Source organism: Monopterus albus, unplaced genomic scaffold (genome assembly GCF_001952655.1).
Source record: "Monopterus albus unplaced genomic scaffold, M_albus_1.0 scaffold86.1, whole genome shotgun sequence".
NCBI lineage: Eukaryota > Metazoa > Chordata > Actinopteri > Synbranchiformes > Synbranchidae > Monopterus > Monopterus albus.
In genome coordinates, this window is record NW_018127966.1 from 869,278 (window position 1) to 893,087 (window position 23,810).

At 39.2% G+C, this 23,810-nt stretch overlaps 1 protein-coding gene across 5 annotated transcripts in view; it reads right to left on the reverse strand.

Moving 5' to 3' along the window:
• The window catches only part of lingo2 (leucine rich repeat and Ig domain containing 2), a 210,684-nt gene that overhangs the window by 115,025 nt on the left and 71,849 nt on the right, over positions 1-23,810 (reverse strand). For 3 of the 5 annotated variants that reach the window (XM_020607488.1, XM_020607486.1, XM_020607487.1), the window contains one exon: positions 18,639-18,744. The exons of 1 other annotated variant lie outside the window; for it this stretch is intronic. The gene's annotated coding sequence lies outside the window, so the exon portion shown is untranslated. Of the gene's footprint in view, positions 1-18,638; positions 18,745-18,899; positions 18,998-23,810 lie in introns of all 5 variants that reach the window. One more of the 5 variants, XM_020607489.1, reaches the window with a different exon arrangement.

The window sequence follows — 23,810 nt, forward strand, 5'->3', positions numbered from 1 at the left end:
AGCTTTGTCCAGCCACTGGTAGGATTTTTCGATATCAGCCACTTCTGCTATTTGACGGTGGTACATACTGTGCAGAGGTTTGTCCTTCCATGAGAGTACGTGCTCTTCCTTCCCTAGTTCCTCTGGTTTCTGCTGCCTGAGGTGTTCACTAAGCATGTCATCACTCAGGGCCATCTTCCTGGTGTATTCATGGATCTTTGTTGTTTCATCCTGGATAGTGGCTCTGACGCTCACTAATCCTCGGCCTCCTTCCTTCCGCTTAGTGTGCAGTCTCAGGATGCTGGACTTGGGGTGAAACCCACCGTGCATTGTAAGGAGCTTCCTTGTCTTGATGTCAGTGGCCTCTATCTCCTCCTTTGGCTACCTTATGATGCCAGGATCACGTCAGGGCCTGGTGCTGTCCAGCTCTTCATACTTGAGACTGAGCTATCCCGTCTGCTATATATGTGCTATATACACTATATATAAAGTCTGCTATATATAAAGTCAGCGGTGGTACCCACTGAGCTATCCTGTCTGCTATATACAATACAAGTGGTCCTCGTGGTAATAGGAACATTGGGGGCTGTGAACCCCAAACTGGGAGAGTGGCTCCAACAGATCCCAGGAACAACATCTGAGGTGTTCTGTTGTACAATACATACAGCTGAATGTGTTGGAGATGAGCATTTCGCCAAGGCACTCACTTAACAAGCCAAGAGTAATTAACTGATGGAAGAATCAGTCAATAATACACAATTAAATGTGTCAAAGAATGGTAGAGCATTCATATGGAAACTGAGTATATGAGTTAAATGATGTTTACCCTTTATTTGGCCACAGAGAGAGGGGTGTCAGGCCATGGCGTCATAAATCTTCAGAGGCCCAAAATAAGCAACACCTTTTTCCAGACCTAACCTACAGTACTCTTGACACAAATTAGCCCTGAACCCAATCCTCACTCAAGCAAAGAGCATATATGTGGCTTGGTACACAGCATCTGCATTGTATTTGCTCAGGTTAAGCAGTGGCTGGCCCAGCTGGCTTGTAATGGCAGTCACCTCTGAGAGCCGGGTCCGCTCAGTTGTCCAACCAAGACTGTCTAACAAAAACAGAAGAATACACTGCTAACAATCCCAGTGAGTCAGTAACTATGTTATATGGGTGTAGGAGTGAAGGCAAGTCTACAGGGTCATCAGGTTGGCAACCTCTCGCTACCTGATGTTTCACTGATTTGGGCCCACGACACCAACAAGGCTCAACAGTGTATTCCAGCATCCCAGAACCACCCCTGTCTTTGCCTGTTCCCACAGACCCAACACAATCCTTTATCTGCTCTCTTAATAATTCAGGCTAACTGTTACCAAACAGTCACTAGCACGAGGAAACATTTCAACTGCTGTTCTGGCCACCAAAAAAAAAAAAATTAACTCAAACATTTGAGCTAGCTCACCAAATAACTAGCCAAACGTCTGCTTCTTTTTGTGCTGTATCAGAATCCACCATGTTGGTATTTACTCCAACAAACCAGTCAAATTTCTAATATGTCCTCATATTAGCTTGCTCATGCTAACACCAGGAAGTAGGCCTCAAGCCTTGCTGCATGTGTCAAACATTTCTGTTAAGCCTGCCCTTTGCTAGTTTTATTCATCTTAGCAGACATAATGTCCGTGCAGATTCTCAGTCATCCAGGTCATAGTAAGCTGAAAAAAACTTTCAGCCTATTGTCGTGGTGGGCATGTTTGGGCAGAAAACGCAAAACAGAGTTGTAAATGGATAGCAAGTTGTGTCTTAGTGCACCACCCCTATTTAGTGAGGGGTGTTCTATGTGGACAAAAATAGCTTCCTTAACTCCTCTCTCAAACCAGCAATGTTCTCTGGAGAGGATCTGGACATCACTGTCCTCAAAAGAATATCCTTTGTCCTTCAGGTGGAGGTGGACTGCTGACTCTGGTCCACTGGAGTTGGCCCTCCTGTGTTGGGCCATGCGTTTGTGAAGCAGCTGCTTAGTTTCACCAACGTACAAGTCGTTACACTGACCTGACTACACTTAATGGCATATACCACATCACTCTGTTTATGTCTGGGTGTTTTGTCCTACAGTTGGACCAGTCTCTGCCGCAGGGTGTTTCCTGGTTTAAAGTTAACTGGGATATTGTGGTTGTGAAAGGTCCTTTTTAACTTCTCTGATAAACCAGCCACATAAGCGATGACAGTGTTATCCCCTCTTGTTTCTGGTTTCTCCCTATTGGTGTTGGGCCTCTTCCTTGCTTTGGTGAAGGCCCACTTGGGGTATCCACAAGCCCTAAGGGAGTTCTGGATGTGTAATTTTTCCTTCTTGGCCCCTTCTGCAGTTGTGGGCACTTCATCTGCCCTGTGATTTAGAGTTCTGATGACTCCCAGTTTGTGTTGAAGTGGATAGTATGAGTCAAAAAGCAGGTATTGGTCTGTGTGTGTAGGTTTCCAATATACTTCTACATGTATGTTACAGTTTACAATTTGTTCGAAGCACTTACCTATCTTTTACCCCATTCACACACCTTTCTCTTGTTCCAGAGCCACATACTGGGCCTTACAGCACTATCAGCCAAGTTCCTGAATGTCTGCTTTAGGCCCTGCCTTTTTATACCCAACTCACCTAGCAGTGAGACAGCTGACTTGGCTACAAATCCCCCACAACCAACCTCCATTGCATGGACTTCAACTTTCCAGCCACGCTCCTGCCTCTGTGGCTAATTCTGTGTATTTCAGTTTCTTACTCTCATAAGCTGTATCTACAGCATCCTCCCAAGGAACTGTAAGCTCAACAAAATACATAGTGGACTGTATTTCTAACCACAACCCAAAGTCTGGTCTTACATTGATGCTGACTATCTACTCAGGAACTATGAGCGGATTCCTTAAATCTACTTTCATTTGCCAATCTCCCACTGCCTGTAGCTGGCCTGCATTCTGCCTGTTCAAAATGACTTCCTTCCTACCCTTTTCACCCAAAAACAAAATTATCTACCCTGTGGTGTAGTTTCAACAAGATGTTCTGATGTCCATTTTAATTACTGACAGTTTGCCTACTATTAGTTGTGTCTTGGTTTGAACAGGTTTGGATTGGAATATGTAGGACTTGTGTATCCTTCGGCAATGACCGCAGTGCGGCTTCAATTCACAAAACCTTGTCCTCAGTCATGTTATTTTACACGCTCTCCACCTTTAAGGTTTTTGAGGACATTCCATTCCATCTTAAATTTTGGTCTATTTGTGTCACAATCCCAGCTCTGGTTCGGTCACCAGCCCATGTTTTCCTAGACAGGACACTTCTGGATGTTTCTAGAAACTCAGCCTCCATCTGGTCTCCAGTTCTCCATGGGTTTTCCCCTCCAGCTCTGCCCCTTACACACTCTTACACAGACCACAAAGTGTATCCACTTATCATGAGTAGCTCACCCAGTATGTAGGCCTGTCTGTTTCCTCTGTTCATTGCTAGTTTGTCTGATGTGTTTACCAGTAGCTTTGTGCTTTCAGCCTCACCATTTTTGCCACCTGTTCATTAATTATTTTCCAAGAAGCCTGTTGGATTGAATTCATTACTGTATGGACTTCTTCTTGGATTCTAATTCCTGCCTGCTCCCTTGAATAATTTACTCGACTGTTTGCATGTTTGTGACCTCTGTTTGGATTTTCGCTCAGCCTTTGGTTCTCCCTGCTCTGCATTGTTTGCCTGGACTCTCATTAAGCGCTGTTTTGTGTGTTTTCTTCTTCTTATTTTTTAAATAAACTGTTAGACTTTATCTGTCAGCCTTCCTGTCTAAGTCAGCATTTGGGTCCTCACTCTCTGCTAGGCATTTAGAACACAAATTGTGGCAGTTTGTTGTTTTGTGGATTTCTATTGTGTCAGTTGTGTGTTCACAGTGACCACTAAAAACTAACCAATTTCATTTTGCTGCAGAACAGAAACAGATCAAATATCTCTCTAGTTATAACTAGTGTCTACTTTCTGTAAATCTACAATTCTCTTTCGTCTCAAATCTGAACATGGAACTTTGATTGGCACTGTTTTCATGTGGCAGAGCTGGAAAACAGCTAAAGTGGTGTCCATTCATTTTTAATTTTAGCTGTGCAGGTACAATATGAACGACCCTGACAATCTGCAAATGTCTATATGCATGAGCACACTGACAGCTTACAAACATCTGAAACATGTATTTCTTTGGTTTTTCAATTCCCATTGTGCATTTTCAAAGGCTTTATTGTGCTGACAGTTGAAACAAACCTCTGGCTGTGCAGAGAATAGCAAGTCACAATCCTAAACCCACCTCCACCTTCACAAACTATCTGTAACATCTTGAGCAGATGATAGAAGACATACTCTATTACAAACACAATAAAGCCAAATGCAACTTGAATCAATAGCTATAGGCTACTAGGCAACAACAAGTTAGTGAGAAGCAGCAGAATCCTTGAGCACGTACAATCCAATAACAGCTTCTGTTTTCACACTGGGTTTGTTTACATCTGAACCTGAGGTCAATTGTCCCCCTCTAACCCTACTGGTTTGCTTCCACACTTGTTCACTGCTGTTCCACTTCATGGTGTGTTTGCGTAATGTTTTTGCCATCAAAGTGGAGGTGTTCACTACTGCTTCAATAAAACAATGACATCTGCAGGAAAGACTAAGAATGGTGCATGGATGAGCTGAAGGAAGTAAAAGGAGCACAAGCACTTGTAAAGACTTGAAAGAGATTAATGTTAGAAGAAATAGAAATGAATAACTCTGCTCACACTTCAGTGAGGCCCATTTTGTTGCTAAAATGCAAGAAAGGCTGGCTGCAACTAACAATAAATTAATATTTTCACTATTGATTTGTCCATTGATTGTTTTCTAAATCAATCAGTAAATTATTCTAATCAAAGTTCAAAGAAAGTGAAGAATTTATCAATATTTCCCAAAATTCAAGTTGACAATTTGATTTTTTTGTCCAGTCCAAAACCTAACAATTGAATTTGCTATCTTAGAGCTCTATGAAAACCAGCAAGCAATTAGGATTTTGTTAGCTTAAAAAAAAGATTAAACATTATGATTATCACAACTGTCATTCATTAATTCTCAACTATTGAACAAGGCCATTGCACGTGACCTGTTACCATGATGTGTACTTTTTAAGTAGTATCATGGATTGTGTTCTGACTACAGCCAAACTAAGCCATGGTTCAGACACTTACATCCCCTGGACTAAATGTCTTGCCAAGTTAAGAAATTTTGCCAAACTACTATTTTCAAAATCAAGAATGAACTTGCATGATCTCCATTAAACTGTAGCATCTGGTAGATATCAAGTTATGTTGGTTTGCTTCCAGGAATTTCATCCATACAGCAATCCTGAGATGCTGCTCTATTAAATTCTCTACTCTGCCATGCTGTTTAACAATTAAAACCCAATGTGACATTTAATTAACAACTAATCATTGGGTGAGCATGCATGCCCTTTTCCAGTACCTCCTTGCCTCACAATCACATTCAAACACTTCACAGAGCAGCTGCCATCTTTTACAGCTCACTACTGTGCAGCTTCAGAGAACCTAGAGGCTCAGTGCTTTACCAAAATGCACCTCAGCAATTGCTAAGAAAAGGGAGAACCTGTATACTTTGCTACACCGGCTAATTTTCCTGTTCAGTATCTGAGCCGGAAACTATCCAATCACAAGCTTGAATCTGTTAACGTACTGCTTCCCAGCGCTGCTCCTCCTTATGCGTATTTGTACTTGGTCTGTTACCTTCCATTCCCTTCTCCTCTTAACTGACCGGAGGGGCATGAGAGACGATGGCAGGGATCATTACATCACAAAACATCCAGTGGCCATTGTCCTCAGCAAATGCCACAGAACATCATCACAGCACTTTCTACAAACAAGTGGACACACAGCATCGACACAGGGACAAAGGGAGAGGGAAAGACAGGAAGTCATGAGGAAGACTGGAAAAGAGGGAATAAGAGATCAGAAAGCAAAGCTGAAAGAAAAGGAAATTAAGGGACCCTGTTTGTCCTTAGGGTCCAAAACACAGCATATGTATAAATACTTGGCTGTGATCCAGAAAATGCTTGCTTGGACATAGAAAAATCATAGGAAGTCAAAGGTTGAGTTAATATGGTGGATGTCAGACTGGTTATTGCCACCCCAGAGCTTTCTCTTATTACAACCAAGGCCTGGCATTTCTGTCCTCATGTGATGGCAATGGGTTTCCTACCCCACATGTGTAGGATTTTATACAAACATAACCCCTTTGTTAGTTCAGAAGAGGATAAGCCATCTCTGATTTTATTACAGTATGCTCTCAACCTTTGTGGCTCCATGGGGAGCAAGGACATCGTAAACAACTCAGTGTGCACTCAGTGTTTTCTAAATACAAACCAATATGCTCTCTCATGTAGTTCAGGCATTTTGCTGGGAAAATATTCCAGCTAGACACATAAACACACACACACAATATACAACAAACTAAGGACACCCGCTGTGCAATATCACTAAAATGTTAAATGATTCAAAACTGTACCATTCTACATTAAGTGTATGATTTTTAAGTTAAATTGTAGGGTATTTAATATTATGTGTTAATAAAAACAAACAGGTTAAATAAACTACACTGAAAATATGGGAGAGCTCTAGGAAGAAGTTGCAGAAGTCGTCCTCAAAAAAACAATGACAAGTAATTTGCTTGGCATCATTAGTGCAATTTGCTATTTACGCAGCTTTGCACTGAAAAACAAAACAAGGATTATCTGTGGAAATTGGTGTTTCAGTGACTGCTCAGACTTGCATCAAGTCATCCAAGAAAACAGCTACTGCTCACAAAACTGCAGGATTAAACATGAAGAACAAGAAGAGAAGCCTAGCGAACACTGGCAGCGCATCCTTAGTCAGACCAAAATTAATTTGTTTGTATCAGATGGGGCCCAGCGTATCTGGTGTGGACCTGGCCAGGACCAGCAACAGTGAGTGCATAGTACCAGCTTTCAGACATGAGGGTGGGATGGCACTGATATGGGGTTGCGTGAGTGTAAAAGTGTTGAGGAAATGATGTTTAGAAGATATTATGCATGCAGGTGGTTTGTGTACCAGATAATCAATGAAAAGATGAGATCCTGTCTCAAGAAGTTTGGTGGGAGAAGGAATTTTCAACCTAACAATAATCCTTAACACACTGCAAAAATCACACAAGTGGTTTTCAAGAAAAAAAAAAAAGAAAGAAAACAATGACCTGGACAAGTATGTCCCTGACTTGAATCCAATAAAATACCACTGGGCAGTTTTAGAGCAAAACCTCTCCAGCAAAAAGCAGCTGAAAACAATCTTCTGTGAAGAATGGCAAAACATGTCTCCATAGATCTGTGCAGGACTGGTATCATTCATGTTCAGGAGGTTCAAAGTCAGTTCTAAAAAAATTAAGCTGGTCAATAAAAATTAAAAATAAATCATAAATTAATGGAATCGTGCAAGTTTTTAAATATGGACCTTTCATTTTAGTTTAATTTGACAAAATTTCAGTTTTGCAACTCATTTGGTACTTTGGTTTTTGGCTAAAAACCAAGAAAGTTGCATGAACTAGACAGAGTTTTAGTGATAATGACCTGGGATAAGCACTTTTTGTTGTACATCGTCTTTCTGGCCAGTGTACATGTATTGACATATTTATTGGATAAATGAATACATATAATAACTACATCACATTAACTACATCACAGGCTGTAATATCTTTTGTTATAGCCTCAACAAGTGCTCACAATAAAATACTCAAAAGGTCAACAAAAACATCCCATTATGTCTGACTTGAGAGAATTTTCTATTATTTTTCAAGAATATTTAATCTAAGCATTCTGTATAAAAGATGCCAGACATACAGCTTCTCATGTGCAAATACGTTCTGCTTTTCTGTGTTCTGTGTCACTGTGAACTGAATACAAAGTATTTGGGTTTTGGCTGTTGGTTGATCCTCAGTATTCTGAAAGTGCTACTAAAAGTAATAACTGAATGCAGGTTTTAGGTATGAAAACAGTGAAACTAAGTTCATAAGAGATGTAAGATAACAGTAACAACTGCCCTACAACAAATCTTTATGAAGCAGTGCAAACATGTTTCCCTTCTCCCTGTGTACTAAGATCTAACTTGTACTGCAAACATTACAAACAAATGTACTGTTTCTTGAACTGGACTGCATTCTACTGCACATGTGCTGCTGTTATTGTGTACACTTTCTGTAGAAGAGTTATGAGTTCTTAAGGCAACATGTGCGTCTCAGCGGAGTCCCAGAGAAATTATATAGGAAGGGGAACATGTTGGGAAAAGCACAGCCCCTCTTCTCTGCTTTGGTCTGTACAAGCACAGCAGCAAAAACCTCCTCACTAAACAGCAAACGCAAACAAGACAGAACAAATACATCTTTGCTCTCTGCAAACATTAAGACAAATACAAAAGCAGACAAACACAGAGTTGAACAAACTGGGTGTGACAACAAACAAGTTGGCCAAATAATGTCAAAAGAAATGAAGGGCTGGAAACAAACAAAGGGTGAGCCAGACCACCCAGAAAAAGAGTGGAATCTTTGTTCTGCACAGGCACTAATGTAAATAATGTGTCTTGTACAGATTCTAGACATAGAATTACGAGGAAATTGAGGAAATAAATAAATAAATAAGGAAATAAACTGAGAATGGGGCGAGGCACAGCAAAATTTCAAATGAAGGAAGAACTGAGAAAAACCGGAGCACAAATATCTGGTGTCGGGATGGATTAGTGTAAACGTTCTCTTTTCCCCAAGAATACCTAATAACATCATTGTGTCCTGTCACTGAAGTGGTGCTTTGTTTCACCACAAAAGGAGAAAATCTCTTCAGCTGAAAGGATCAGAAATTTCTTCTTTCTTTTTTTTTTCAACATTAGACGACAGTGCAATTCAATAACTTTTTATATTCTAAACATGCTGCCTCTGTGTAAAACCCTGTCATTATGATGAGTCAGTATTGGATTATAGCAAAATTCATCTTATTGCCGTTTGATTCATTTGTTTTTTCTTTGAATGTTAATCCAGAACACAACAATTAGTAAGATCGTATGGATCCAACTCCCACATGTCTTCGCAAAGATAAAGATTTACAACAACATTTTGTCATAATATCATATATATTTTACAAAATGGAACCTGGATGCCTAACCCCCAGTAGTGGATATGCATGGGTTAATACTAACCAATAAATACCCACAGTACCTATAGTTTAAAAAAAAAAAAAGATATGACAGAATAAGAAAAAGCCCAACACACTTAGATGTTTTAGGGGAACTGAAGCAATTTATGGCCCTGTACTCACTTTCCTTTATTCCAGTAAATGTTGAAATCAAACCAGGCTTGTATTTATACCAAAGTATTAAAAAAATCAATGGGTCAAATAGACCTATCTGCTCCATTTATAGGCCCTCCATGTAGCCCTCTCTGTGGAACAATTTGTCACGACCACCTTGTGTTGCAAATGCCTCCGTAGCACCTATCAATAAACCATCCACTGTCACATGCTGTGTAATGTTATTAATGCCCATCTTGATGATAATCTCTCAAAGACAACATTGATTCTATGTATTTTTTTTTTTTTACAGTCTGGCCGATGCGATCCAACCTACTGCGAATGAGAGAAAGCTCCTCCACCTCACTTTATATCTCTTCCTTGTGCCTGAGATAAGAGCAGAATTGAGTTATTGAGCACACGGTTAAAGATATAAGCTCTCACTAAAGGTGAGCTCAAAAGAGTCACAATAAGAAGAGATTGAATGTTTCTTTTTTATGGGGTGGGGGGGGGGGATCTCCCCTTATTACCCTGTGGTGAAGGGCCACAGTAGGGGAGAGAAGTATGTACTATACTACTACACTACAGTTAGAACCAATGGAAATAGCAACAATGTGAAGGCTATGATTTTAAGTGCTAAGCTTTCCCACACCTGGTACATATTCTCTTTAGCTACACTACATTAGTGCTGATATGGCCCATAAAATAATGTAAACACCTTGTGGATTAGGGCATTTAATGACCGTAATCACAATTACAAATACTGCTTCAAAGGTGGGTCCTATTTGGTTGAATGCCAATTAGCAGCCATTGTCAGTTATAAAGAAGGGTTTGCAATCAGTGCTGTGGTATACGGGACTTCTAAACAACATCAGAAAAATCCCAAGAGGTTAAGCTGTCTGTGCTTTCACTGCAGGTGCATCAGGCAAAACAAACAAACAAAAAACTAACAAAAGAACAAAAATAAACTGCTTATAATGTCAATGGAGCAGCCTCAAAAATCATGACAGTATATACCAAAAACCACTGACATGCATGTGCAAATGAAAACAACCAACAAAAGTCTAGACCTGTAGAAGATATGAAGTAGGAGCCATAGAATCTACTGCATAGGTCTGACTATAAAGAAACACAGAGGATCAATTGTCATTGACAAAAAAGTTAAATGGTCTGTAACCTGTGGCGACTCTTTGTAGCAGAGTATACAAGTGGTCATTTACCTTCCTCAAAGTAAATATCCTTTTTGATTAAGTATTCAACAGGGGTGCACTGATTGATTATTTTCATCATCGCCATTACTATTCATTGTGTGTATTTATTTTCTGGATCATCTTGATTGCTCTATAAAAGAAAATTATGAAAAGGTTTCCTAGAGCTCAAGGTGTAATCTTTAGATCTGATCACCAGCCCAGTACCCAAAGATATGCAATTTATTTCATAGATAACTAGTAAAAAAATGTACATTTGAGAAGCTGGAACCACTTAAGTTTTGCCATTTTTGCTTAAAGATATTTCAGTGGTGAAGAGCTAACAGGGCCGCACCCCGACAGTTGACTAGCTGAGTCAGCTGTTGACAAACCAGTCACTCAACAGACTTTTCTAGTCGAACCTTGAGATGTTTATTGTTTACTTGTTTGTTGGCTAGAGTGCATTACACCACAAGGTAGCCCTGGCGCCCTAGTGCATTTCGTCATCTTCTCCTCATGTTGGTGTGCCAAGTGGCACCCTGCTCAGTACCTGATCCCCTGTGACACTGAGAACCTGACTGCCAATGACACTATTTAACAAACTGCTGCCTAGGACGAGGAGGAAAAAAGACAACAAATCTACTAGGACACACCACAAAAAGTATGATTTTCAAACATCATGGTCGACTTTTACAAGAGAAAATACTTTGGTGGGGGTGACAAAGTGGCTGGTTTTGTGCGTCCCTTTTCTTTGGCCATTTCTGTTAAAGTGTAATGCAGCCGTTTACAAACGTGCATCCATGCGAACAGAACTAGGAAGCTAATGAAAAAGCTCATAAATATATATTCTTATATTTGAAGCCCACTGTGTGTATTGTATTATAATACATTATAATATATTTTTTGAATTATGGCAAAATGTCAGACAGTCTGTAGGATTCAAATACTATCATTTTACAGTTTATTCTAATATAAATGTAAACCCCTTATGACCAAAATGCTTGTGTAAATTTGAGTTTCATTTGTCAATAATCCTTTCAAAATGGCACATATGTATTGCAGCCCGGGTGAATATATTCTATAACATTTTGGCAATGCTGCATTTATAATAGTTGTAACAAAAGCAGTTTGATTTTTCAGAACGTGCTTGTATTTTCTCATAAACAGTGAGCAACATGGGGGAAAGGAAAGAAGTCCCATAGGTGCATAATTAAGACATCTCGTGACAGACTTCAAAATAACATGTCTTGTTAGTACAAAAAAAGTTTGTCCTCTGCAAGACAATAGCATGTGAAGGTAGAAAACACATCAGCGGCTGTAAACCTTTCACAGGAAATAATGAAAATGAGACAAACGGGGAAAATTACACAGGTGCTATTCTGTATAATTCACAAAGTTTTCATAAACCTTCAGTAATTCACAGCATCAAAATAAAAAGAAACTATTCTGCATCGTACAATAAGACAGTTATCTGCTCACAATAAAAAGCAGCAGAAGAAAACAGTCCAAAATACATTCCATTTTCAAAAGGATCTGGTAGAGAAATTCTGAAATGCATTTTCTTTTGAAACAACTTTGCCCCAGCAGATGTGTGTTCAGACTTTTCTGCTTTAGCTTTTGTCTCTGAACATGCTGGTGAGAATGTTTTCATGTAATGCATGAAGATGCCATTACCACACTGCACACAGCATGACTCGGTAAAGTGATGGTAAGGTTCTGGCTGTGTGAAAAAGTATCACCATATTGATATGCAGATGAGGGAGGCAAAAGCATGTAAATATTTTGTGAAAAAAATTAGTGCTTTCATTACTCATGCTGTCACTCAAATTCTGCAATAACTATATAATGAAATAAGAAAGTTGACATTTAATTTCCATTCCCTGTGTATGAAACGATGGCAACAACACCAAAATAATACAGGAACCTGTCAAAGCCTTAGCCAACTTCATTGGCCTTAACATAGGTTGTCCTAGATAATCAGTCCCACAGTGCTTGTTATGTGCTTTTTCAACACCATGAATGTTCCAAACAAGACTGAATTCACATTATAGGAAGGTAAAATGCCACAAATAGGCAGTGACATGCAATGTGGAAGAAGAGGTAGCTTAGGAGAAGATGCAATACTGCACTATAACACTGAAGATATGAAATAATTTTTTAATCATGATATTCACCTGCTGCTTGTCAAGGCTGCAGTGATGAAACATGAATGTTCTACTTTAGACTGAGCCAGTCACTGTTAGGATATTTTGCTTTTACTTTTCTAAGAGCACTTATTTTGTAAGAGTAAATTTCATCCACTGAACAAAAAAAGATAGTGAGCTTCTTTTGTTATAAACCCAGTTTATAGCCAGGCCATGAAAAAGCTATGAACACTGGCCTTTACTAGACCTGTAAACTCTAAAGTCTGAAAATAATGTAAACTATTTAACCTGTGGTTAGGTTTAGGGTTAGGCTCTGTGTACTGTTATACTGCTGTAAAAGGTGGCTGGTATATCCATAAATTACTTTTTACATTTTGCTGATAACTGCTATTGTATGAAATGTGTCTTGCTATGTAGAATATTAAGTACAAATGCAAAGTTTCTCTTTCTAATAGTGTGTTCAATTTAGCCTAAGTGGAGCCTTTTGATTACATACACACGTGTGAATATTACCAGCCCTTACACAACCAGCTCCCTATTAGTATATTAAATCTATAAATCTTTAGAGCAGTTATCAGTTTAATTTGACTGCATTATTTATCCATTGTGGGCAGCACCTACTGGAGCACAGTATCTCCAGACTAGTGATTGACTATTAGGCAGGACTCTGCAGGCTCTCGGACAGTTTAGCGATAAGTAACCATGGCTACCTCACATGAAAGTGAGTTTGAGGGTGTAAAAAGCCAGCTAAACCAGTTACGCCCCGAGTTACCTCTCTGACCCCTTAAACTCAGTTCATAAGAACGGCCTGAAATTACTTTAAATTCTGTCATCTGTGACCACCAGTTTCTCAAGTAAGTAAAGAAATGGTCTTCAGAAGAAACACTGTCTCTGACTGTGTTCAGATCGCTGGGGAGCTGTCCACGGTCCTGAGGAGAACACAACACAGAGCAGGGATGTCAACAGTGCTGACTGCTTTTCTCTGCTTTGGCTTTGCAACATTAGTCAGAACAGACAGCTCCACTGACACATCACTGCTTTCAGACAGTCCTCACCCTCTTTTGTTTGTCTGCCACGTCCCACTCACTATACCAGTCAAACTGTGCTTTGACAAGGATGTGCACAGAATGCTTTGCGAAATCCTAAAATCCCTCAGTCGTTTATAATTGCAGGCTAACACTGTTCAGTGCTTTTGCTGGCTGAATCATGTCTGATCTTTCCATCATTCTAGCACACAGAAATTGTGTCAGAACAATCCATGAGAATGTCACTAGAAAGTGTGTATCATTACAATGTCTTGATATTAATGTATCATTATAATTGTGTATTAAGGTGGCACTGAGCCTGAAAGCTCTGGAGAGAAAACACTGTTAACCGAAGGCGTTGCTCAGCTAGATATTCAGGAACCATAATGTCATGAACCTCAACGATCCATCCATCCATTCATTATCTATACCACTTATTCCTGACAGGTCGCCAGTCTATCACAGGGCTGACACTTAGAGACAGACGACCACACACTCACTCCTACGGGCAATTTAGACTCACCTAACAACTTATGCTGCATGTCTTTGGACTGTGGGAGGAAGCCAGAGTACCCGGAGAGAACCCACGCAGGGACAGGGAGAGCATGCAAACTCTGCACCGAAAGGCCCTGGGGCGGCCCGGGCTCAAACCTGAAACCTTCTTGCAGTGAGGCGACAGCGCTAACCACTGAGAAACCTCAACTAGTAAATACAAAAATGGGCACACTGTCGGAGTTCTGAAGCTAGGATGCTTTCTATTATATACACTCACTGACTGTAACATTTCATCAAGATAAAGATTTACAGTGTTTATTAAAATGTGCTGCACCGGTGCTATGCTTCAAAATCCCTTCACCACATACAGTAAGTAAAGTACGGTATAGAATTTGTACCGGAGAGCAGCTCAGCACAGTCACGCTCCTCCTTGTATTATTGAACAGCTTCACTGTAGACTCAAGACGATGAAGGGGAGAGAAAATCATTCACTCTTCAAGCTCATTTTACCAGCAATCCCAGAGATTCTCTGAGACTCATGGACTCTCTTTTCCTGTTTGTTTGACCAAGAGCTGAATATTGCTGATTTATATATTACATTTGATTTCATATATACACTGCCCACTATAATAAAAATCAGAAAAATATGGTTTAAAGGCTTCTATGTCTGTTATCCTTAAAATCCTGAAACATAAATCCATGCTGATATTCTTTCAATTTCAATGTACTGTCCTTTTGGAAATTCTTTTTGTCTCTGTGGCAACTGTCAGGCAAGTACATTACACATCAACACAACACAGATGAGCACACACACCCCATACAAACACCACCCAGATCACTGTAAACTGCAGTAAACCATCATTGTTCAGCAGTTTTATACTGGAGGGTATAAAAGATCTGTGGACACGTGCAGCCCGCAGCACCAGCAGCCTGTACCTTTGTCTTGAAGGTAACTGCTCATATTCACTATGCAAAGGATGTGACATGTCCCTAATAATTGCCCAGGCCTTCTGCAACGCTCAGGACTGACAAAGCACTGTCATACTGTGATTCTGTTTACCTGCAATCTTACTAGACAGATTAATTTTATTAATTCACAAAGGAATAATAGAAAAGGACCAGAAAATGTCTGTCCACGTCAAAATGTCGAAGCTTACCAATGAAATATCATCGCTGTAGCCCCTTCTTATAAATAGCATCTGTATTTGAGTCCCATGATAGTTTTGCATTAATAACTGTCCCAGGATATTTGTATTCATTCACAACTTCAATACAGTCCCTATTAGCAAATATTTGTTGGTTCCCTACTTTTGTTCTAAAAGCAAAGACCATTTCCTTGGCTTTCTTAGTATTGAGATGCATAGAACTGGCCTGACACCAGTCAGAAAACTTATCCACGTGTCTATGGTACTTCATTTCATCTTCAGTAAATTCTGATGCTCACAGTGACTGTACAGTATTCAAGAGGTTCATCTGAGAGTTGTACTTCAGGTCCCAGTGTTTATTTATTTAGAAATAAGAACATCTCAAGCAGGTTTAACTCTGAGACAAAACTAAATAAATAAATAAATAAAATCAAAATTGATTTAAATACACTGATGTTATAAGCCGAGCTGTAAAGTCCAGGTATAAAAATGATACTGGTTTTACTGGTATGAAAACCCTACATTTGTCTTGAACAGAGACAAATTAATTTCTCTAGCCTCTACCTTTCTCTGAGTTCAGAGTGTAACACTTTGCTGTACTGTAATGATAGCAGGGAGGTCAGTGTGATTTCTGGGGTGTGCGGGTTTGGCTGTTGTAGCCAGTGTGGACCTCTGGATACTATTCTCCACAGTGATATGAGCAGTAGCCCTCTGCAACCTCATGGTAATCATTTTTACAGCCCTTCCTTAATTAAAATGTCACATCCACTGTAGCAATATACAGCAGAGTTCTCAGCAAATTAAAAAGGAATTAGGCTGGCAGATGTGGCCTTAATGGCTTAATCATGCCTTTACGTTCGTTCCAGTAAATTGCAGCCACAGATGAATATTGTTTCAACTCTCACATCTATGAATAATGCCTGAAAAACAATATGAAATCTAAATAGGGAGACAGCTGCTCTGGGTATGTTGAAAACATCTCATGAAACATCAGCATTTGACGAGTCAGACACTTTAGCATATCCTCATATAGGAGTCAGTCAGCAAAATTACAATGCATACTGGTTAAGTACTCTGTCAGACTCCCTTCACAGCTGTAGCCAAGCTGGATGTCCGTCTATATCGCTACATACTGTATAGAGAAAATGGACTAAACAGTCAGTATAAGTTTCTGTCAGTGGTACTGCACTGCTCCTATGTGAGAGAGCTTTCTTTTTGAACAAAACAGTATGTTTTGTATTGGTATGGTCTAATTTCTACCCCTTTATTAAGTTTGGCGAATGCTGCACCTTTAGACCAAATATCATTTGTAACATAAATTTATATGGAGGAGCTGTTTAAATGATTTAATGAAATCAGCACATAACAAGCTTTTTACAGTCATCTACAGACAACATTGAATCCATATCAAATATGTTTCTGTTGCTTAAACATGAGTGTCAGAAATTTGAAAATGCTGTGTTTTGTCAGATGTTGTGTAAGATGCATGTAGTAGTTAGTTACCCTTAGGACACACTGGCTTCTCCTGTCTTTTCACTCTCTATTGTTTAATATATAACATGACAGCATCATCGAGGTTGATGAACATGATTCTCTGAAATATTTTACTGTATAGTCATTTCTTCCTCCTTATTGTACAAAAAGCTGTGAATATTTGTTGAAATGCATTATCTTAAATTGTCCTTATGATACTGGATGGGAGGTATTTTAATGAAATACATAAGAACTGACTATTATTTCCATCACTTCATTGTAAAACAAGTTCCTGAATATCTTCATGGTTCAAGGCACTTGTCTATTCACTCTCAGCCTTTAAACAGGCTTGGTAGGGGACCATGCAGCACCTTTACACAGACAGCAATGCCCCTCAGTTAAAACATATGTGCAGCTGTGACTTGTGACTTTAAATAACTTGCATGATGAAAAGCTCAGATATAAAAAATGTGTGATTACACTTGTCTCATTTATGTAAATCTCAGTTTAAAAATAAATCAAATATAATCATGAGTGGTTAATTACAGTTAGTCTGTTAATGATCTTTTTTATTGCATTAACAGATAATACACAAAAAATTAGATTTAACCAAGAAGCACATGCATTTCTAGGATGGACTACAATCTTTCCTGCAGTTTAACTTTTAACCTGATGTCAACCTGCCCTCCACTTGTCTCTCTAACACTGCTCAGGATTGATCAGCACAGATGTTTCCAAAAGCAAACAGCAGCTTTAACTTTCACAACTGCAAACACACTTTTCTTTCTTGCCACAACTCCAAAACCCGGCTTGAGATTTCGATGTACTACTCTAGATTTTTCTACCTAGAGCATGTTTATCTTTTCTCTCCATCACTATAGCTTTTTTCCCCTGAAAGTGTAATCCTGAGAATGAATGTAGAGAGACTAAATTAAGGGACCCAATTTGAAGCAGCACCACTTCACTGATAAGCTGTACCAGTGATCTGTGAGAGCACTCAGGGTCTGCTACATTATGACAATATAGAGGAATAAAGCAGATGAAAGAGAATAGCCTGGCAGGAGCAGATATCAGATGGGCAGAGGGAGAGGAAAAAACAATCTGAAGTCTAATTGTGTTATGCCTCACGGCAGCAAGGGAGTTCAGAGAGACACATTTTCTTTCCACACGCCATTCAGCATAGTCCTTTCCCCAATGCGATCACTTTAATTTCCAACCAGTCCCACTCTTTCTTGCCACATCCTCCCTGGGTGCATTTACTGAAAAAGAGACATTAAAGGCAAATGGTGGAAAACCTAACCAGACCCATTAGGTTTGACCAGAAACCCGCAGCACTGGCATTTAAAACTGGGAATTTAAGCATGTTGGCTAGATGCGTCTGACGCACTCCAAGTCATTTGGTGTCATCTCTGTCCTTTGGGTGCAAAGTGGCACTTTGATGCCTGTAGGAATCGAAAACCAGCGTTGAGGCTGATGATTCACTCAAGTAAATTATTTTTTCCTTTAGTCCTTTTTTTTGACAAAATATAAGGTAAGACTTGCTTTCGAACAAGACAGGATAGTCTATAAGGCAATATCATAGTTAATAATCTTTGAGCTTGACCGCTTGCTACACATTTATTGTGATAAAGTCCAAACTGTACAATGCTGAAAATCAAATTTAACTGCAAGCTGAAGATAATTATCTTCGATATATTATAAACCATCAGTACTGTAAAACACACTGTGGCCTGTGACTTGACAGGCTTGCTAGCAAAAAATCCATTTTTAAATATACATGAATTAACCCAAACCTGACCAAAGAACTGAAGTAAAAAAAAAAAAATCCAGAATTAAAAGATTATAAGAATTTATCTAGACATACCTGTTGGGCTTCCCAAGGTCAGTTGTCCATACACTGATACAGAAGCAAGGAAGTCCTTAAGAAAATCCCCTGTGTGACTCTATTCACAGGTCATTTACTCAAGGGTCTGAAAGAAAACAAAAGAAAAACAAATCAGAGCAGACATAGAGAGTGGGCTCATGACTGCAGTCCACTCAGCCGCCACAAATGCCCAGCAATCCAGGATAAACATCCTTGAAGAAATGTGAGTTTAACCAAGGTAGTAAGCACGAAAAAACTCACATGACATTTACACAGTATCTTCTCTCCTTGCCTGGTCAACTCGATCATTTTTTGTCTAAACAGCAGCCAGAGAATGGATCATTACACCATCGCTTCAGCTGAAGAAGACAAGTGAGTTATATTTGCAAGGCTCATACCATGAAACTTAAATGATACAGCCTTGGACAGCAAAGCTTAGAGACCGATTGAAATGCACATGAGCAACTTCAAGGCAACTCCACAGAGCACACAACAGATTTTTAAAAGCCTTGTTGACCACTTTACAAAAGAGCCCAGCAACAAGAGTAGCTACTTTCTGGGCAAAGATCAGCAGTACTGTTTGGTTAAACTGCAGTAATGCATGCTGTGACTGTTTGGGGTGACAGGTCAAGGCAATTCACTGTGTTTATGTGTTATTAGTGTGAACGTGTGCAGAATACCATGCAGGCAGAAAAAAAAAAAACTAAAGGAAGTGAATTTTATTGATCAAATCCATGGCAATTGATAGTAAACACACCATATACCGACTACTAAAAAGCTAATGGTATGAATGCTTAAGATAGGGCTTGGAAGGGTATGAACACATCCTATGATGGCTGTTATTTCAGTGAGCATATAACCAGCTGTCAACTGAAACATCTGGCTGTCCGATCTCCTGGCCATCACCCCATCATGGGGCTGTTATTGACAGAAGGCCTGGTCAGGGTATCAGCTAGCACTTTTCATGTTCGAAATGATGCGTTCACTGGGCGTTGAAGGCTTACCAATAAAATCTATTCCTGTGACTGGTGAAGTTCTAAACAACTAGGCAGCTCAAAATAAACAATAAAGAGAGATGCATTAAAGTGCTGAGTGGGGCTATAGCTTCAATTTCACTGAACATTTAAATCCCAAGTGCTCCACACTGAGGATTAGTTCTGTTGAAGACTAGTAAAACTTACAAATGTTCTTTTGTCATTGCTTTTCCTTTTTTCTTTTCTTTATTGCCTAAAACTGAATAATTTTAAAATCCTGTGTTAGTTATTGTGTTTATGTATTGCTGTACTGTTGCTGTGTTGTTTCATATTGTTACACACTGTGCATGGCTTTCACTCTGTCACATCATGATGCATAGGAGAACTTCATTCCCATTTTGAAGATTAGCAAATATGACAACTGAATATTAATCTTCTGTCATTATTACAACTTCTGTGTGTTTATGGAAGAAGCATCATGTCAGATGTGACAACTTATCTAGCCACTCTCATCCTCATACTGCAGCAGGATTCATAACAGATTATGAAACTGTGAAGGATAAAAAAAAAAAATTAGGCTCCAAAAGTCTTAATGCCAGCGGGAATTTACTGACTATATCACATTTCAGTAGCATTGGTTTGCTCAGTGATTTTACTCGCTAAGCCACATTTCAGACACTTAAACTGTACCTACAAATTTAGTAGAATGTCACATCTGATATACTGTAGTTTCCTTAAACTCAAATTTCTTGATGCACACCAGTAGACACGTGAGCTGTAACTGCTGACCTAAGAAAGGCTCACCTCTTCCAATGACTTACCAGTGCTGCTATTTTCATCCCACCCAGCGATCAGCCTAATCCACTATCGGAGGATTTGCATGCTGTGGTACAGAACAACTGTGTTGCAGCAAAATGATTGTGCCTTAATTGGAGCAAAGACTTAATGAGGGCCCCCTGAGGATCATCATATGTGACCTAGAAATGACCCAGGTAGCTGAAGATAGTGTATGGTCAAAAGGATCAGTTCATATATATAGGTTTCTAAATTGGAGTGACAGTGCTGCAACTGTGCCAAAGGGATCTAACATTTTTATTTCTTCATTTTTTCAGGAGGGTCTTTGTAGAGAGTAGAACTAAAGGAAAAATCTCTGTGGAAAATATGGCTGCAGGACCAACAGCCATCTGCTGCAGCTGGAGGAAAGTAATGGTGCATTTACTTATTTATCCCCAATTGATCTTGTAACCTACTAAATACTGTGTTTGTGCTTCAGTTGATTCTAAATGGAGACCTCTTAAAACTACAGTGTCTACTAAACATTGCTGTTTTTTTCCATTATAACAAGAACCAAAATCAGATATGATCATAAAACAAGTGCTAATTTGTCATAACACTTCTATTGCTACAAAGGAAGGTTACTTTTCAGAAGAATTTCATCATTTGTTTGGTCTATGAAGTAATTTAAACATGGCCAATACAATGTCAGCAAATTACATGTGCAGTTTGACCAGCAGTATAAAACCTTTAAATATTAAATGTGCAGTCCCACTGAATATGAATAAGGGTGTGTTTAAAGACTTTTACTGTCAGTTAAGTAATTGATTAACTGATTGTTTCAGCTCCTAATTTTTTATTTTTAATTAGGTCATTCTTGTGAAGAAAAACACTCACAGTAACTAGTGTGGCACCATGTTAGAGAGGTAAAGCAGTTTTTCCTCTTGGGATCCTGTCTCCATCAGATATAACTGACCAAGATAAATGGTTAGGCTCTAAAGTCAGATCAATTCAGTCTAGCAACTGTCCTCACCAGGAACAAAAGGCCACACTGTCAACAAGGCTCAACTCACTTCAGTGCTTATTCATGGGCTTTTTGTCCTTGTTACATAAATACCAGAAACTGTGACTGTCCTGTTTTTAAAAGTTGAATAGGAGATTGTTTCTTAACATTTGTATCAGTGCAGCTTTTAATTTGCATAGTGTAGTTTTTTTTTCCTTCCAGTTCAGGAGTTTTTGTGTGCAACAAAACCCTTTCAATCAATGGCTTGTTTCCTTAGGCCTCTGTAGTATATGACCACATCCCCACTGGATTTATGAACTAACTTTAATTTCCCTATTGTGAACTATTTCACATTTCAGTTCAGTGGGTTTCAAGGTCTGTACTCAGCCATACTCAAGAAAGGCCTCGAGTCATCACCTGCAGTGGTGTTATTCAGCCTGCACTCCAGGCACTGATTTCATTATGTACCAAGACACGAAGTTTGTGCATTCAAGTGATGAGACAAACATGCCAAGAAGCTTTTTAGGCTCAGTTTCAGTGATGCAAAGCACAAGTAAATTATATGCACAACGAGGAGCGCTAACAACATTTTTTAAAAATTTTCTCACTCCTTTGTGTCTCACATTAGCACCGGTCATATGTGCAGTATGTGTGTGGATGCATGCTTTGTGAGTGTACAATGGGTGTTAATCCCGTTTGCAGTGTTACTACATGTGAAGCTTAATTCAAGCAGGTTTCAGGTAGATTTGAATCGTTCACTCAAAAACAGCTGCCTGTTAAACTCTTGGTCTGTATGAGCAGCATGGTAACAAATATGAATTACAGAGTGTATTGTTAATGTGACAAATATAATAAAGTTCTTCCTTTACAATATACAAGTATATGGAGCTCTTAAAGTGACTATTGTGGTCAGAGCAGTTACAGACAATGTTTTGATTTCTTCTGATTTTGCTGTTAATAGGTCATAGATGAACATCTGCACAATTTAATGCCTTTTATATTCAATGTTATATAAATCAGACTAACAATGTGGCACAAGGGTTTGGCAGATTGTTCCAGAAATGCAAATTTCTTATGTTCGTTATTACAAGCCAAAAATTTTACATTATCAACATAAGAACACATTTGTAACTGACTGATAGAGACGTGGATAGAAATAATAACATGTTACATACGTTGACACTAGATTAAGCTACATGTAGCCACTGCCAGCCTCTAATCCATATTGCCTGGAATAGCTTTATGAAAAGTATTAACAAACCACTGGCCTTCTATCTATCCTCCTTTTCATCTTTTCAAAGAGAATAAAACAAAATAAACAAAAATCAAATTCAGCTGCCTTACGTTTTTACACACAAAGAAAAAGTGAACATGAACAATAGGGAAACATGGAGATTATGAGTTCAAAAGGTCACTAAAATGTCACAGAAGTCACTTAAACCTCAGGGTCTGCAGAGAGAAGACCAAAGCAGGAGCCTGCCCCATCCCCTGTGCTGCCTACAAGGGTTATGGAAACAGTATTAAACAGTGAAATGAAGCAGTTCTCCTAATTGAACAGCACAGTACTCCCCTGTACAGAAGAGGATTAGGGACACTGAGTTCTGACTTTAATCTCAGAGTCAGAATTCTGAGATTAAAGTCAGAATTCAAAAAAATTCTGTACAGCAGCCCTTATCGTTTTCTGTACCACTGACATCCAGAATCTGAACAAGATAAGCACCAGCTGCCATTTGTGTTCTGGAAACGTTCTGATGCTGTAACATTTGTAAAACAAGTTTTGCATGTGAACATCTCAAATACTACAATACAGTATCTCTGACCCTAATCGGTTAATTAAATGAATTAGAATGGGTTGTAACAGATATTACTTCCTTTCCACTTCTAATTGAGAAAACAACTAAAACACAGTTTTGTTGTGCATTTTAATCTTCATTACTCAAAAAACATGTATAAGCACAGTAGGGCTGGGCGAAAGTACCTAAATCACAACACTAACATTAGTGCTTCCTCTGCTGTCACTTAAATACCAGCAGTTCTGTGGACTTACAGCAGTAACATAAGCTCTCGCCATTTCCTCAAAGATGCCTGCAGGTGTGAGCATGCTAATTTACTTGCATTGTGCTCTACTGTATCTCCATCATTATCGTAATTGTTATTTTGTAATGTTTGTAATCATATTGTATAAGCAATACACTTTCAGTCTCTCTCTCTTCTTTTATCACATGCACACATGCACAGTGCTTAATGCCATGCATTTAGCTGAGGGAAGTGATTTTAAACCGCTGGCTTAGAGCCCTCACACCCTGCCACACAAACACACAGATGACGTGAGACTCCGTGATGTGATAGCGCATGCCACAAAATCCACAGTTAATTGGACACTTCCTCCACAACAGACCTGTGGTAAACAGCAACAAGCAA